The 12,158-nt window shown below is 47.1% G+C and overlaps 1 pseudogene; it reads right to left on the bottom strand.

Annotated features, from left to right (window-relative positions):
- On the bottom strand, nucleotides 1-11,763 carry LOC132322452 (E3 ubiquitin-protein ligase BRE1A-like; annotated as a pseudogene).
- Nucleotides 11,764-12,158: the final 395 nt, after the last annotated feature.

Genomic DNA, 12,158 nt, shown 5'->3' with positions numbered 1-12,158 from the left:
TCAGCCGATGTAGATCCTGTGGAACTCGTTGGACCCAAAGGCAGCATTGCACTTGGGGCGGACACACAGAGACACACAGACACACAGACAGACACAGAGACACACAGAGACACACAGAGACACATAGATACACACAGAGACACCAACACACACAGAGACACACAGACAGACACAGACAGACACAGACAGACACAGACAGACACAGAGACACACAGACAGACACAGACACACAGACAGACACAGACAGACACACAACAGGAAAAGGACTTCCCACTTTTCCTCACCCGCCTGCTCTCCATAGCAGTGAACCCCCAGGACATTGTAATGCTCATACAGCAGCCTCAGCTTCCTACAATGACAGGCCCCTTTGAATCCTGATGCATTCCCACGCTGGTGAGAGGAACACTCCATCCTGGACTGATTCTGGTGAGGACAGGTAATTCTCTTCAGAGCAGCTCCCATGCTGCTACGTTTTGCATTTTGGAGCAAAACACTGTCAGAAACACAGCACAGTTTTAGCTGCTGCTGAGCAGTACTTACACAGCACAAGACCTTCTGTGTCTCAGGCTGCCCACCAGCAGGTAGGCTCAGGGTGCCCAAGAAGCTGGGATGCCACACAGCCAGGACAGCTGATCCAGCTGGCCCAAGGGGTGCTCCATACCCTACAGTGCTGTGCTCAGCAATAACAGCTGGTGGAAAGGAGGCAGTGGGAAGATGTTCAGAGCTGCAGCATTTATTAAACAACAAGAAGGCCTGATGAAGCTTTGCCTTCCTGGAGATGGCTCGACTCCTGCCTGCCCCAGGAAATAACCAATTCATTCATTTCTCCTTTTGCTTGTATGGACATCTCTGCTTTAACTGTTCAGCTGCCTTTATTCAGCTCACCTGTTTTCTCACTTTGTCCCTTCCGATTCTTTCCCCTTTCCCTCAGTGGGGGAGAGAACAAACGCTTGTGGGCAGCTGCCTGTAATAGATAACCCACACCTCCATCTCCCCACCAGCTCTCTTGTCCTCTCTCCTTTTTCCCTATTACCTGTGTTCTCAGTGTCAAAACATCTCTGCCAGCTCCTCCTTTTCCTCTTTCAGCAGCTTATGGATCTGGTTGGACTTGATACCATCTGACATCAGCTGGAAGTTGGCATCATCCTTCTCCCGCAGCTGCTGCATCAGGATGTTCTGCTCTTGCATGTCTTCAAAGGCTTGGCCTGTGACATCCATTTCCAACAGCAGGGCGTCTTCCTCCTGCAAAAGCATCAAAGGCTCTGGCCAAACTGTGCCCTGGACCCCCTAGAGTAAGCCTGAACATTTTATTCAGAGACACCAAAGCTAGCAAAGATGGAGGAAGATTCTTGGTGTCAGGGAACACCATTATCCCAACAACCAGGAAAACGAATTCCCTACAAGTCTGCACCACAGCAGAGATACTCTGAGGGTGCAGAGAAAAGATGGTCACCTGTCACTTGTCTGGCAGAATCAGGTTTGACACAGTCCTTGCCAGAGCTGGGCAGAAACCAACACCCAATTCCCAGCAGCTGAACAGCTGTCAGATAACACCAGGCCAAAAATTCTACATGTGGGCAGCTCGACAGCTTCCAACTAACAGGCTGCCAAGCTCCTTCAACTCACTTTGGCCACTTCAGCACTGACAAGGTAGAGCAGTTCTCTTCTGCAATAACAAGAATCCAAAGTCTGAGAAAGCACACGTCAGTTCATTGGCTTGCCTCTATCCTGCTGAGGTGGTCCTGCTCTCTCATTGGATTGAGCCTTTTTTAGCAGAAGGATTGTACCACTTCCATGCAAACATATTCACTAGATGAACTGAGGAGGTAGTAATTCTTAAAAAGAAATTGTAATCTCTTTCCCTAATGGCTGATAAAGCAAATTCTCTTCTGTGTGCTTCACCAAGCTCACATGTTTAACTGTTTATTTAATGCTTAATTGTTATCAAACATTTCCCACCATGGCCTGCCCGTGATATCCTAGAGCTGAGGCTGGAGGAGGTTATTTTGCTGGTGGTTCTTTTGCTTGCTCAGTTTTCTTCCCCTTTGGTAAACCAGCACCAAGCTCCCATCGCTGGCCCACACAGATATCAATTCCTTCTCTCTTCCTGGATGTAACCTGAAGGCAGCTCCTCCAGTTGCCCCAGCCAAAAGAAAACTCATCAGGAATTTCTCATCTGCTTAGCCATTGGCAAGTTTCTTCTGTAAATATTCAATCTGTTCTTCCACTGCTTGGATCTTGCAGAGGGCATCCTCATCAGCCATCTTCTTACTCTCCTTTTTCTCCTTGTCCTCCAATTCTTTCACCCTCTTCCTCAGTTCTTCAAGCTACAAGAACCAACCAGAAACAACAGTAAACACAAGGATATGCCCTGAGCATTGTTCAGAGCCTTTTTTCTCCAAAATTCTCTGAAACGCTCAGGACTGCCTTCAAAGCATGGCAAAAAACCCCAGGTTGTTTTGACAGAGTAGTACAGGCAGATGTACCATTGAGATGGGCTGCAGGCCCAAGATCTTGACTTCCACACCTTTGAAAATTTCACAGCTTCTTTTATCAGACTAGGAACATCAGTCTTCTGCAATTGTACATGGATGGATATGGGCTCAGAGAGCATCTGCTCCTTTAAGGCCATCTGGTCAAGGACCTTCTTCCAGACAAGCAGGAGATAACAGGAAAAGGAGGAGGTAAAATAAAACATACAGAGATACAAATTTGGCAGACAAATGGTAAGGGAGGCAGTGATGAGAATGAAACCTGGTCAGTCACACTAACTGATGAGAGCACACAGGAGTGTAAAAACCCTTACTCCATCAAGGTTATCTGAGTGTGGGAGAAGGAGAAAACCCCAAATAAAGTCTACAGAGACACAAACCTGACAAAACAAATACAAAGAGAGGAAGCAAACCTCTCCAGTCACAACAGCTTCCAAGAAACCACAGGAAGCACCTCCAGGAAGGTCAGCTGGGACTTTGTAACTGATGACACTGTAAAGCAGGAATGGCTCCTGAACTGGGACAGCTGTGGCAATCAAGAGCTGCTCAAATCCAGAGCAATGTGCAGGAAAATGGAGACCAAGGATGAACAATTTGGGCTTAGACAGAGAAGGATATAAAAGGAGCCAGTCCCGTGGGAAATATGGGCACTCAGTACACATTTGTCTGGCTCAGCCTTGCCCATGATCATCACAGCCTGTCCTGTCCTATCTCCTTGTATCTTTTCCCTACACATTTTCCTAAGTATCACCATGTAATTGAACTCTTTATCCCACGTGTGTGTGCTGCACAGAGGAAGTGCTGCCTATAGGTGAGACCTGCTTGTGAAGAAGGCAAGAGGGGCTTGGAACCACAGGGGTCCCAAAGAGAGGGACATGCTGGAACTGAAGGGAGCTGCAAATGGGTCTGTGCCGATGAACCTAGAGATTGTTGTGTGAGTGTGCCTGCACTAGCAACTAGCCCCTGTTTATCTCCAGACCATTCCAATAGCTAAGTGACAGAGCTGAGAAGACAAACAATCCTCAGTTCTGAGGCGAGAAACAACACAGTTCTGCTGCAGAGTACCTGAAAAGAAGTTTAAGTACCACATAAAAAAGAAAAAAGGAAGAGAAATCAGAAATACCTCAGCTTTTGCTTTCTCAGCTGCCATGAGCTGCACTTTGTCTCTCTGCTCTTTGGGGGCAGAGCAATACATACCTAGCAACAGTTTCATCTCCTCCTGGCTCTCCTGGCCGTTCCGGGAGAAAGGGAGACAGACCACAGTGAGAACACAGCAGCAAAGCCGCTGCTACACAGCCAGCACCCCAGCCTAGCAATATTCTCTAATCTCCCACATGGATATGGAGTCATCCTTGGGTCCTCTTATCCTGCTAATATCAAACAGCAGCTGAATACAGGCTGGAAATAAAATATGTTCAGACACACGGGTTGAAATGCAAGAAGTGAGCTGGAGATGAAATAGGTATCCTAACAATAAGCTACAAACTATCCACCTCTGCTTTGGGAACCATCCACAAGGGGGAATTGCTGTCTCCTCTATTAATAACCTGCTGCTGTGAACTTCTATGCTATTGTTATGACAGCAACAAATCAACATTACTTGACCCACACCGTGAAGTATCTGCTTTGGTAATTCATGCTTTAGGCTACTGCCCTGACCACATCACAATCAGATACAGAGGGTGTCAAGAAACTCTCTTGGTTCCAAACTCCAGTCATGCTGATCCTGGAAAAGCAAGACCACGTGAACACCCCAGGCTTGGGCACTGCTCCCACAGGAAAGGGAGAAACAGCAACTCTTACTTGAGCTCAGCCTTCAGCTGCTGGATCACTTCAGCCTCCTTCTTTCTTCCATCTTCATGCTTCCCTTTCTCCTTCTCTTTGGACTCTCCTTCTCAGATTCCTTCTGCTTTTCCCGCTCTCGTTCCTTTTCCTTCTCTTTCTCTTTTTCTTGTTCTCTCTCCTTCTCCTTCTCCTTTTTCTTCTCTCGCTCCCTCTCTCTTTCCTGTCTCTCCCACTCCCATTCCTCTTCATCTCACCTGGCCTTCATCTCCTTAACATCTTCAGAAGCAGCCTTGGGAACAGTCCCTTGGGCAGAAGGATCATCAGGCTCCTGCTTGATCTCTGCAGGTTCCTCCTTTGTGTCTTCAGTGCTGGACTGGGACTGGAGAAGAGCACTGCCACCGCGAGAGCAGATCTGGCCTGGAACAGCAAGAGAGATGACTAAGAAAACAACCCTTTAAGTTCTTTGCCAGGAGTCTTCCTCACCCCCTTCTCCCTTGTCTTCCCAGATCCATGCTTCCATGGCCCCTTTTCATGGAGCACCACACAGCTACAAAGGAGGAGCATTTGTTTGGTCAAAGGAAGCAGCAGAGCGCAGAGCTCCACAGAAAATTTCACTGCATCCTGCACAGCGTATCAGAAGGGTTGGTGCTCCTGGCAAAGGTGACAGCATTCCCCCTTCTCCTAAGCACTTTCTCCTCTTTTTTGACATCTCCTGCTGTCTTACCTTGCTCAGGTCAGACTGGGCCTCTCTCAGTTTGCGCTTGTATCTCAGCACCTCTCCCTTCAGCTGGTGCTTGTGATTCTGGAGGCTCCTGCTGAGGGGACGCATCTCCCGATTAATGGGGCCTGCAAAAGCAGAAACACCTCTGCAACAAACCACACTTCTGTCAACCTTCTTGAGGACTTTCATGGAGATGGAAAACAAGCTCAGTGACAATGACAAAGAACAAAATAAGACTATCACCATTTTGCCACGTAACAGAGCAACACAAAACATTTGCAGAAGGAAAGTCATGCCAGTTTTATACGCAACCATCATTCTTTGCAAATTCACAAGCCTTAAGTTCCCATTTCACATTCTTTTTATACCCATGATCCTAAGGGAAACGTGGCCTGTTACAAAAAAAATCTGATTTAAATGCAACTTCAGAAGTCATTTATTTCCTCTGATGAAATTTAAGAAATACTGCTTTGCTATCTAGATTGTCCTTACCGACTAGGAAATGAATCTTCCCCCCACAAGTCAGTTTTAATAATGCAAAATACCCTGTCATAAACCAAAGCGTTAGCAAAATGTATCTATTATGCAGCATCTTACGAAAGAAGTCTGATAACATGGAACTGCCCTCCCGATAAAACAGGTGAAGAGCTTTGTTTGTTGAGATGGGAAGACCTGCTGGAACAAGTATTTAACAGTAACAAAGAATCAACCCATGCATCCCAGTGCACTGTAGCCCCTAATGGGCATTGGTGGCTAGGTGGTATTTGTTTTTAGGCACAGCAGAACACCGCCATACCTGCTTGCTCCCTGGCAGCAAGTGTCTGCTCAAACTCTATCCTCAACATCTCATACTCTTTGTGGACTTGTGCCAGGGTGTCCCCCAGCTGAATCACCTCCGTGCGTAGCTTCTTGTGAAGGCTGACCTCATCCCTCTGAGAAGCAAAAAAGTAAAACAGAACTCGGTGCTTTGAACCTGAAGTATCTCTCACCTCATCAATATCAGGTACCACCAGAGCCTGACTTATTGCCAGCAGCGTCTATTTCCTGAGCATTTGCAGAGGCACACAGAGCCAGCAGTGATGGCTGGGGGCACGACAGAGCTCCCAGGCTGGGGGAGCAGAGGTGTTAGCTCCATCGGCTCCACCTGGCGCTGGAGCATGGCGCGGGTGCCGTGGAGCAGCGTGCGGGCCTCGTCAAGGTGTGCCTTCAGCTGCAGACTCTCCTTGTACAGAGCAGAAAACTGGGACTGCACGCAGCGGTACTCCGGGCTCTCCTTCACAGCCTCTTCCACTGCCCCTCGCAGCTCATCCTGCGTGGGACACAAGAAAATGCCACAAAAAGGAAAATGATCCCCTTGCCTTTGCATTTGGTTTCTGTCTCTCAAGACGGAACAATAAATCAAGCTGCCACAAGCAAAGACAAAAGTAGAACTTGAATAGCACTGCTGTGAAGTAGGTCCAAGTGATACGACTCAGTACCAACCTTAAAAAGTGTCTGTGTTCTCTTCATGCACTGGGCTGCTTCTCTCGCACAACCATGAGGGAAGTTTTTCACTCTTGGGTCCTGAAATAGTTTCTCTCAAAGATATGAACTTGGAAAACATAATAAATTGTAAACACCCAGATCAGTAAAGATGGACACATAGAAAAGTAGGAGAGAACAGAGAAAATGCACATGCAAGTAGACATTAGGTCAGCCTTCTACCAGTAAAACATAATCACTGAAAGAAAGAGAAATAAAATAAACCCAGAGGTATAGAACTGAACTCCTAGGAGAAAAAGTTAGCAAATTATTGTGACTAGCAGCAGTGAAAGAGACACATATATACATGCATTCAGCTTCAAAGTAACAGCAGGGGAAAAAAACCCCTGTAAGCTAAAGACCACTTCTCCCTAAACAAACTCATGGGGATAAACAGAATTCAGAGGTGCCTCAAGACAGTTTTCAGCATCAGATCTCTGGATTTAAGTTCGTGAGACAGACATTTCTTGTAACTGGCACGGACCACTAAGATGACATTTGGATTATTCTCTCCACCATATACTTATTTACCACAGCGTCACAGCTTCTTGTGTTACCACTTTTAAAACATCACAGACTCACAGGCTGTCTCCTATTTATCCATCCCTCACAGTGGGGAAGACAGAAATTCTTTGACTCTTTCAAGAGCCTGTCTCCCCACACAAGTTCCTTGATTGTTTCTGTTCTCTGGTTCCACTTGCACAGGACGTGGGGAAAGTGGAAGAGGGATCACTACTTGTAAAGAGATGAAAACAGTTTTAACCAGATCTGGTTAAATGGACTCCAAGGTCAGAACGGGACACGGGCAGGAAACCATCACAATTTCCAGCGCTGGCCACGCGGTGTCACCAACGCACTGAGCTGCAAGTGGAGCCACAGACTCGCTCAATTGTACCTGGAGCAAAGTGGAACACAGCTCAACAGCAGGCTCCGAACAGACGCTGCAATGAGGATTTCTGCAGACACAGCGCTGCAAAGCTGAGGGCAGCCCATCCCACAGAACACCTTCATCCTCACACACCTACACACGTCTCACCTTGAGCTTTTCATTCTGTGTTGTTACTTCCTCAACATCCTGACCTAGTTCCTCCAATACATGAAGGCGATTCCCAGCAAGCTCTTTCTTCTCTTCCAGCTCTGCGTTCATCTCCTCAAACTACTGGGATAAACTGCTTCTCAATCCTACTCTTAATGTGTCTCCTGAGAGTGCTAATGAACTGTCTGTTCATGCAGTAACAGCAGCTACACCCTGAGCAGTCAGGTAACTTGACCAAGCCAGACAGAGTCTAATTCCACCAGCTGTTTCTTAAATAGAAAACTCATACACTGACAAAATGGCTTGCCCAGAGTCACCCAGCTTTGTGGCACAGGATCTAAAAATTATACAAAATAAGTATCTCAATTCTGTTCAAACTGTGGCCCTTGTTCTCCTTCCATTTATTCTTCCCCTCACCCACAACCAAGCTCCTGACCTCACCTTGCGGGCATTGATGGTGATTGTTCCCCCACAGAGGATGCTCCCAGCTCCATACACCTTGTAGCCTTTGGAATTTACCTGCAAAAAATGCAAGACATTTCCTCAAGACCCAATGAAACACTGACAAGACTGATGCAGCAGGTCCAAGACCAAAGAAGGAGCACTGCAGATTCTCAGCTCTCCCAGCAAAGTCCCAGAGAGGATGTCACACAGCAAAGTCCCAGAGAGGATGTCATACAGCAAAGTCCCAGAGAGGATGTCACACAGCAAAGTCCCAGAGAGGATGTCACACACCAGAGTCCAACACTACCCCCACTTCCCAGGGCTCCTGGCCAGCGCTTACTCGCTCCAGGACGTCGGCCAGGTGGCGGCTGAGCCTCTGCTCTCTCTTGTGGATCTTGTCAATGTCCCACTGAAGGTCATCAGTCATGGTCTCCAGGACAGACAACCGGGATTCTGCTGTCTCCACCCTCTCTTGCAGCTTGGAGAACAGCAATCAAAGGAGTGCTTCAGCCAGCACATTGCATAGAGCCAGCTTTTCCTGCCACTGCTCTGGAGTCATTTTTCTCTTACTCATCATGTGCTTTTCATCTTTTGCTGTGGTGACAGACTTTTACGCAATCTGAATTTTACACTGGCTAAATCTCAAGACAGCAACAAAATTAAGAAAAAACTGAAAATGGAGAAAGAGCAGGAAGCTGGTAATATCTGGCAGAATACAGAGGCAGCCACCTTAGCTGATTCAAAGCCTTTTTGGGATTTTAATTTTTTTAATCCCTACGTCCATCTGCTCTACAGAGCACCTAAGTGCTCAGAGGTCTAACGCTGTGCAAAACCAGCATAAACACAATTTTTAAATCAACTGAAATCTCTCAAACATATGCTGCTACTAATGGGAATCCTGTAACAGCCAGGATCATCCTGTAACTGATAGCATTACACTGTCAAATTACACAGAGAAACCAAGGAACTGAGAATGACAGGAATGTCACCTCCACTGTTCCAGGTGTCTACACAGCCACCTCAGCATCACGTGCCCCCAGTTTCCCTGCTCTCCCCTCTTCTTTAAAAGTTAAATCCATTCAGTTCCCTGACATACTTCTATCCTTTCCTTTAGTGATGTAACAAGCAAATCAATCTGATTTCTACAGAAAATCTATCTACAGCTCTCCACAGCAACAACCCTTTTAGTAACTTTCAAACCATGCTCTTCCTGTGCCCCTCCAAGAAAATGAAGTGCCTTCCAATCCACGGGAACCATAAATTATGCTAACCAGGAGCCTAAAGCAGATTTCTTTCTCTCTCCTATTTATACCTCCTGAGACATGATGACTCTGTGCTTCTCCTGAAGAACATCAGCCAGTTCCTGCAGCCGTCCATTCTTGTGTGACAGGTAGGCATTCAGCTCCACTACTGCTTCTTCCATCAGTGAAATATCTGAAAGGTGCACAAAGAAAATTAATGGAAATCAAGCTTTGATTTCTGAACAGCAGGAATTAAACCAATGAAAAATTGTTTTTATTCCTGAACAGCAAAATACAGAGAAATAAGAAAAGAGAAAAGGAGATTTCTGGGTCTAACTTCAGTTTAATTGACCTCTGCCACAGGTGCTTCCTGAGGGCCTGATCTCCATCCACAGAGAGCTTTGACCTGCACTCCATAAGCAAAAGGCTCTGCAGTTTAACAGTGCTACCCTATTTCTCACCCGTGGGCCATCCCCTCACACCAGAGATCACTTCAGCTGTGTCTGTGCCAGCAACCCAGCATGCCCAGGGACATGCGAATGCTGCCCAAATTCATGCATAAACCTGCTGCAACAGGTGGCCCAGGGTGACACATCAGGCCAACACACCATCACACCATGTGACAACCACAGCACCAGGGTGACAGCTGAAACTAGAGCACCTGAGGACAGGCTCACCTGGCACCAGTGTCAAAGCTACTACCACAAAGTTTTCGACTGCCAGCCAAGGACAGCAACACTTCCCTACACCAATGCCAGACTTGGTCAGAGGACACAGAAGGCACACCGAGCATGAGCTGATATCCCACCCAAGGTTTCTTTCAAAATATTCAAAATCTAACCTTAAGCTAATGCTGTTTTTTCAACAGCCATCTGAGTCTAAAGTGAATCGGCTACATCAAGTTTTAGAAGACGGTCATTTGGCCTTCTCTGCAGACTCTGCTATGTTCAAAACTGACAGCTACACTAAGTACACCACGCCATGAGATGGGTACAGTTTTGCTTAGGACTCAGCGGGAACTGAGCAGCTTGTTCTTCCTGCCCGTCCTACTAAACCGCAAAGGAGAAGGAGTCCACCATCAGTTCACAATGCTGATTTCACTTCTTTACTTGTAAGCGTGAAACCTTTTATGTCGTGGCTGAGGACAGCTGCCTGAGAAGGTTCAGCTGTGCTCTCTGACTTCTCAGACACATGAACACAGTACTGGCAGAAACAAGCTGCTTCTTAGCCCAACATGCTGGGCAGAGCCCTCAGCATTCAAATACAGAGGTAGATACCATGAACTTCTGGCACATGGTCCTTTAGAAGAGGTTTTGATAACAAGAGTTTGGAAAGACAAACCAATTCATTTTGGAAAATACATGCACATGAGAAGGATTAGACCTTAATGTCTACAATGTAGGATCAGGTCTAAGGTGGGGGCAGATAGGCATTCTTAAATACCTGCCATCTTGCTCATACCTCCACTATTCAGCTTGTGAGACAGCACACTCACCTTCTCCTGCAGCTCGTCATACATTGTCACAATCTGGGCAACAGCACGGCAGGAGGACTCCACACCCTCCTGCAGCTGAGATTCTATCTCCTCGCTGGCACTGCTGGCTAGACTGGCCAGGAAGGAGAATGCTGGCTCCAGTCCTTCCCCTGGGAACATAAAAGGGTTAAAAAAAGTGTGTTCTAGAAGGTAGCATATCTCTGCTCTTCACAATCACCAAAAAAGTCTCTTTCAGCCTTTAGAAATGAACATCAGCATTGTCCACAGCGGAAATCCACTTTTCCCACTCTCCCCAGACAGGTGCCTCACCTCGTTCCCTCTCATCTTTGCACTCCTGATTACTGTCAGAGTCTGGTTTAGGTTCTGGCACCAGCAGTGCTCTTCTTTCAGACAAAAGGTCTCCAAGACCTTGGTCCAGGTTGAAGCATTTAAGGATGATGCGGATCTTTTCATCCAACTGAATGATGGGACAGGCAAGGCAAGACAAGATAAAGAATGGGTGTGAATAAAAGGAGTGCAGTGGTACAGGGAGACAAGAAAACTGTATATGAAGTAACAGAGGCTGTTATCAACCTGATTCCAGTATAGGTGGATAATCAGCAGAGAGGCCTCGTGGGTGGCCTGCCGACACTCCAGCTTCTCAATGTGCTCCTGCAGCTCATCTTCGGTGGCCTGGTGCTGGTCGAGCATCTCCGCCAGCTTCCAATTCTTGGTCTGCAGGGTCCGGATGTCCAGCTCCTCCTGGGCACAGGCACACAGGCCAGGTCACAGAAGGGCTCATCCTGACCCCAGAGACATTTCTGCCTCCAGATGAAAAAACCAAAAGATGGAGTGGGGCTATGCAAGGAAGACATACCGTTTAAGGAACACCACCAAGTTTAATGGTCTCCGCAGTGGTGCCTGAATTTTCAACCCCTGCCTTCTTCTCCGGAGGTGCAGAAGGGCCAGGCTTTCCAGCCGTCCGTTTATTGCCAATTCCAGACATGGTGGCTGAAGTGCACAGATTCCCACCTTCTCCAAGTTCTTCCTGAACATGAAAGAACACTATCCAAAAAAGGCCAAAGACGCATCCACGCGGTCAATTTGATTTGGGGTTTTTTACATGCTGATGCATCACCGTAACAAAGAGCCCAAAAGAGAGAAGATCATGGAACTAGAAAGATTTTGAAAAAGATTTGTTGGGAGGAATGGATGTAAAGTGGAAGACAGCTAAGGAGGACTGTAAATCACTAAAGTGACCTTGCAGCTGGGAATAACCCTGGACAAGTCAGTGATCCTCTGGCACAGGCTGACTTGAAGGGTGCCCACATCTCTAATACTGCACCTCTGCCCAGCTGGTGCTTTGGGGATCCCACAAGGAGCAAGGTAACAGACACAATCTACTCCTTGTCTTCTAACTGGGAGATTGTGCCAGCCTGTGCTG

This window comes from Haemorhous mexicanus, chromosome Z, assembly GCF_027477595.1.
Source record: "Haemorhous mexicanus isolate bHaeMex1 chromosome Z, bHaeMex1.pri, whole genome shotgun sequence".
Lineage (NCBI taxonomy): Eukaryota > Metazoa > Chordata > Aves > Passeriformes > Fringillidae > Haemorhous > Haemorhous mexicanus.
Note: the sequence above shows the minus strand (reverse complement) of the source record. Positions and strands in the feature narration are given on the sequence as shown.